Source organism: Styela clava, chromosome 1 (genome assembly GCF_964204865.1).
Source record: "Styela clava chromosome 1, kaStyClav1.hap1.2, whole genome shotgun sequence".
Lineage (NCBI taxonomy): Eukaryota > Metazoa > Chordata > Ascidiacea > Stolidobranchia > Styelidae > Styela > Styela clava.
The window spans coordinates 28,815,110-28,821,435 of NC_135250.1; the positions used below are offsets into that span (position 1 = coordinate 28,815,110).

A 6,326-nucleotide genomic window follows, 5' to 3' on the forward strand; every position below is an offset into this window, starting at 1 on the left:
TGATTGGCAGGCTTACTCATTGCAAGATCACGCGCAACTGGTAATTGCCCCATCGATTATTCCTCTTTTCTAGTTACGCGACAACCAGAAGCGTACCAAAGATCATGTTGAACCGGAAGGACCTTAATATTTAATAAAGTGACGTCACAAGTTCCTACTTGCATTAAATAAAAAGTTGCAGTTATAGGCAACTATGACATGAAAAATTGGTCATAAATGAACACTTCACAACGGAACTTTTTTTAACTGACTAAAGAGTATCTATATCTCAAGGAATGTGTTTGTGTTTGTCTCAAAATTACCCGTAATGACAACAGAGCATAAATCTATTATATCAAGTTAAGCCTTTATTCACTGTTGGGTATAAAAGATATATTTTGATAATTGATGGCTTTTCTGTATTCAGTAATACGTGAATAATACCTGAAATAATAATAAAAATGTGTTTAGTGAACGAGAGAAAGCTAAAACGAAGTATTATGAATAGTATTATGTCAACCGGTACCGCAGTGTTCACGACCACCACCAGGCACGAGTTCGCAAAATCAAAACGGAGTAAAGTCGTTGCAATAAAATTAAAATGTGTTCCCATGAATAACATTAAAACAGCGATCCCCTAAAATATTGAAAAATAAAATAAAAGCAAAAGCCTTCTAGCCACAACAACAATCTTAAACCACTAGAAATTTTCAAGCAAATGATCTGGTAGAAAAGAGCGCTTTTTTCACAACAACATAATAACAAAACGATCAATATGTACACTTTGTGGCCAAAAAGAATTTGGTTCCTGTCGCATACACAATATTATTATATATTAACTACGGTATATTCACCTCATTATTCTTCGGTGATTTGACAAAATATTTTTTCGTTTTAAACTGTTTCTCGAATCCATCTGAAAACGTTAAGCTAATTAGGAAGAATTTTGCACTGCCGAGTCCGTAGACAATTTCCCTAATATCAGGCATTGTACAGCCTGGGCTTGGATTCGCGATTAAGATTTTGACTCAACGAATAACTGATTGATTATACTTACACCCTTTTCCTTTTGGACCATAGAATGCAGCTATATCCATAGCTTGCAACAACATCAGTAATAAAATTACGCAAAACATAAACGGTCTGAAATTTGCTCCTGAATTCATATTTCAAATCTGCGAAACACTAAAATAAACATTTAGCAATGATGGAAATAAATAAATTATCAGGATGTGATTTAATACCAGAAACATAGGCTAAATAAAATGACGAATAAAGAACTTTCATTCAAAACAGCAATCGGTATAATCTTACTCTCCGATTACTTATGTATTAAATATTATTGTAAAAAAAAAACTGGAACATTATTCTCTCTATCGCTTTACAAGAAACATTACATTTTCTATTAACAACTCCCTGTACATCGTTGCTGGCAAATAAAATCAGAGAAAAGATTTTACTGGGTAACTGGTTTTATTGATTTTGATTCCTCTGAATACATGACTTCCCTGGAGGAAATAACTTCTGTTCTGATTGACGTGTTTTATTGCCCTACTGCTCATAAAACGATGATAAAAAAGCACTACTTCATCTTAAAATTATTCACATAATTACCGGTGCAATTAAATATATAAATGGTTTAACAAGCCCAATGATATTTATTTCCATTATATGTCCGTTTCAACGTAATGTTAGAGATATTTTTTCTACGATAAAAAAAAAATTAAAATTAAATGAATTATGTTCATCAAAGTACTTTTTTTTATATTATGAATAATATTAACAAAGAAAAGAGGAAATATTTTGCAGCGTTCAGGTTTGTCGCTATTAATTATGTAGTTGTATTGAAGTTACTAAATTCAGATAAAGTAGTGATTTTTGCATTGTTTGTTGAGTGTGAAAAAAGGAAATGAAACACATCAGACATTTCAAATTAAAACATACACCATTTCCAGCCAGGAAGTTGTAACATTTTGATTCAATAATCAATATGTGGAGTTCTCCCGCAATGAAAAATCCTATGTCGTATATATTAGCATGATACGACATGCAGTGAGTTGTTGTTATGAATTATTTGTTGATATACTTTCCTACGATATTTAATGTGCAAATGTGCTTCGATTTTGTTAGATTAATCAAACTTTTTTAATAAGATGTAACATACAGGAATTTTTTCATTTGTATTAAACGCGCTTATTATTCCATATTGGTATCAGTGCATACGGATAATCTTAGATCTGGGAAGCGTATGGTTCTCATATGGAAACATTCACATAATAAAACGTCAATTTCAAAAAGAAAGTAATTTGGTGTTGCTTGTTGTTAGAAAATATATTTAATACTTTATATTAATTAGTGTTCAAACACCCGGTAATATGAAGTTTAAAGCAAATACTGGACTACTGTACGTGTACCTAATTTTGATACTGATGTTGTTGCAAGTTATAGATATGGTGGCTTGCCGATACCAAGGAGGAGGAGGAGGGCGTGAGTATAATTACCATGTTGTAAAGGAATAGGCTTGTCAAATTGGTTAGTTCTATTCATAGCATGTGGCAGACGAATGTTTAAAGTAAATTGTAACGAGACATGAGTGGGATATAGCAAGTCAAATTGAAATTTATTATAAAAATTATGAATAAGAGTGATGATTAAATTATTGTTCACTACTTTTAGTCTGGCAGTGAAATCAAGCTCACCGTCTGATTCGCGGGTTTCAACATTATTAGGCCATGGCGAATATGAAGCTTTGTATTTTCCATACCTTTCTTTGAACGTATGAAAACATTTCATTAACTTTATGTCAATTTTGTATCTTTAGGAGGATTAGAGGAAAATTTCGAGATGAATCAACTGCATTGGGAAGAACTCACCTAGGAATGATTCAGCTTTTTGTATATGCAACTAAAACTGAATGCATATTTATTTTTTCGTTTCAGACATTCTTCATGAATTTCATAAAAACTTGAAAACTGCTAATTCTAATATGTTTTGAAAATTTCTGAATAAAAAACAAGTTTAATTAACGGTCACACTCAGGTTGTTGTGTGATTATAGATAGAAGAAACAAGTTAGATGAAGGGAGCAATAATTTTTATAAAGATTTCATCATGACTTTCTGAAATGAAAAAAATCATCAATGTATTCTGGTAGAGATATCTTATACACTGCATTAAACAGTAACAAAAGCAAAATAGAAACAATTTACATATGTTATATGTAATGATACTTAAAATTTGCGTATACCTGTAACTTTTCAATGATACACTCACAAGTCAATTTTTGTATTGCAAGATTTACGCATACATTTCTGCGTATGAAATGAAGAAACAAAACACGTCAAATTTTTGCGAATCGGATTAGAAAAAGTCCCACAGTCAAATATTTACAACAAACAGTATACCGCACTTGTATTTTTCTCAGAGGAGGATTTAGCACAGTTTTGTATAGAAGTATATGATCGTCATATGGAAGTTCACAATGAAAAAAAAGTCAGTTTTGGAAACTTCAAGTTCAAACTTGCATGATTGTCGTTATTTGTTCATTTACTTCGTTACTAATTATTAATTAGTGTTCCACCGACTTGAAGTATGGGTTTTAGAGCAAATGCTAGGCTACTGTTCGTGTACTCAATTTCAATACTGATATTCAAACTTGCTTGATTATCGTTATTTGTTCATTTACTTCGTTACTAATTATTAATTAGTGTTTCACCGACTTAAAGTATGGGTTTTAAAGTAAATGCCAGGCTACTGTTCGTGAGCTCAATTTCAATACTGATATTCCTACAAGCCACAGATATGGCTGCACGCCATCGAGGAGGATGTGAGCAGAACTAATGTTGTCGTTACTCAAGTGAACGGGGTGTCAAATAGAGCTCTTTGATAAATAGGAAAACGGTTTAGCAACGAGACATATTGGATAAATAAAAGATCAAGCTGAATTGATTATAAATTTCTAATTGGATGTGTAGTGGAGGTACAGTCCGGGTTTGAAACCTCAGAAAAAAATTCGAAAATTCAAGAACAACATCTCAACTATGTTATAAGTACTTTGATACACAGTGTATATTATCAAGGTGATCCTTCACAAAGACTTTCTTTGAACTGTGTGAAAACGCCACTTATTCTCTAATTTTGTATTTTCAGCCGGATTTGGAGAACAGTTCGAGATGACAGAGTTTTCAATTAAACTTTTTGAAGAATAATTAGGTTAATATATATCTTAAATTGTTCATTTTTGTGTATCAAATGCACATTTATCTAAAAAGTTTTTTTTTTTCGTCAAAGTATTTCCGTGAATTTTTGAATATACAATGAATTCTACTACTATATATCCAAGACAATTTAAGTTGTATCTAAATATTGAACTTTAAATAAAAGCTATACTGAAATACATGGACTTATAATTTGTATCAGTACGGGTGATTGAACTACCTACTCAGAAATGGGCCGCTGAAAAATCATCTATCTACTCTTGTGTCACTCAACAAATTGATGACACATATGTGAGAAGAGTTCTAATGTTACCAATGCTTGGTCAAATATATAAAATATTACTATGTTTCCTAATGATTTGCGTATATATTTAAATACTAATACTTGGAATTGGCTTCCAAACTTTCAGTTATTCCACTTTTTCGACATTTGTAATCATTCAATGAAGATTGGCAACTTAGTCGGTTGATAAAACATTTACCCAATATTTGTTTTTGTTTTGTAGATCGAATCAAATTGTGCTGGTACGTACATGGGATTTAAAGCATTTTAAATTAGTACGATCCGGAAAAAAAAATAAAATTTAAGTGGCAGTAACATACCCAAAAAAGAATTAGGTACGAAATTTTGGTATAAAAATGAAAATGACAGGCAAAAATGATCTCCGAGAAAAAGAAGACAATAAATTTGGTAGAAATTTGCAATTTACTGATTTTTTATTTCAATGTTTCTATATGAGGATCATACTCTTCTATTCCTATAAACGCTAAGGTTATTTATGCTCTCCAATATAAAAGTAAAATGCCAAGCTCGTCTAGTACAAATGCGTACTTGTAAATTCATGACTGCAGGCTTATTTTCTCAAAGCCTATTAGCAAAAATCTGATACAAAAGAAGCAAATTATTCTATCGTTGTCATAACTCACTTCACATCGTAGCAAAACAGATTAATGCGAAGTGGCAAGCAATTAGTTTTGTACGCGAAGACAGAAAACGAAGCACGTCAAGCATTTCACATCCAAACAGATATGATTTTTTTCAGGAAGTTGTCTCATCCTGATTTGACGCCAATAGCTCAAATTCCCAATTAAAGGAAAATCATTTAGTCGTTATTCACTTGATAGCTGTAATGTGCGATGAGCGTGGATACGCATCAAAATATCTAAGTCAATTTATTGCTCAATGACTTGTTATACATTTGGTTATAGCTGATTTAATTCCTACAATTTAAATCTAATAAAATTTATTACAATTCTTTCTTTCAAAATCCATTATTCCATATATGCAAAAATCCTACTTCGTGCGTCAAGAAAATATAAAAATACTAATGAAGTTTTCAAAACAATTCTGTTATATCCGATTTTATTATCAAAAAACAAAGTTCTAGTCGCGCGTTGCATAAATTTACTATTGTTATTCGTTGTTGGCAGGACCGTCGGGCATAAGTTGCTGTTTCTCATTAATATGTGTTGTTCGAAATAACAGGAAAAGTAGATTAATAAACTGAAATATCAGTAGCCTAGACTGGTAATAAATTACTTGATGAGGCGTAGAAGTGGGTTTTTTTGCAAGAGAATATGAAATAGATATTTGGTAGTTTTGAAACAACAAGACCTTGTTTGAACTCGGAACGTTAAACTCAAAAATGAAACAAACAATATTAAGAAAATACGCCTAAAGCTACGATGAATCCTCATTCACTAATAAACTAAAAAATGACGTATGGCTGAATACGATTGAACACTCTCATCCAACACGCCTCGAGCTATGATATAAAATTACATTCATGTATAGACAAGTACAGCTGTGTATTAGACGTTTCGTACGATCTATTAATTAGGCTAAACTTTATTTAGGAAATGAAATTTAAGTTTTTTCGTTGTAGTACAGTAAAAAATACGAACATTTCTTGAAGCACTCGAAATAAGAACCCTTCAGTTCAGGAAAATAACTTTAGTATATAGCTGGAGAGTATTGTCTCTTTTAAAAAAAGTGCAAAGTTGATGGAGCGATAGTCTTTACCTTTTATAGAAGCTTCTGATCTTCATATGAAATGATTTACAAAAGATGTTCTTCATAAATAATCAAAATCTTGTAGTTTATGGGTTTTATATTCTCACAACTTATTCA

General features: G+C 31.5%; 1 long non-coding RNA gene across 1 annotated transcript; it reads right to left on the reverse strand.

Moving 5' to 3' along the window:
* Positions 1-288: 288 nt before the first annotated feature.
* Positions 289-1,327, reverse strand: LOC144420769 (uncharacterized). The gene is made up of 3 exons (XR_013474733.1): positions 1,037-1,327; positions 834-895; positions 289-423 (listed from the first exon to the last, which is right to left on the reverse strand). It is a non-coding gene; the product is annotated as an uncharacterized LOC144420769 (long non-coding RNA).
* Positions 1,328-6,326: the final 4,999 nt, after the last annotated feature.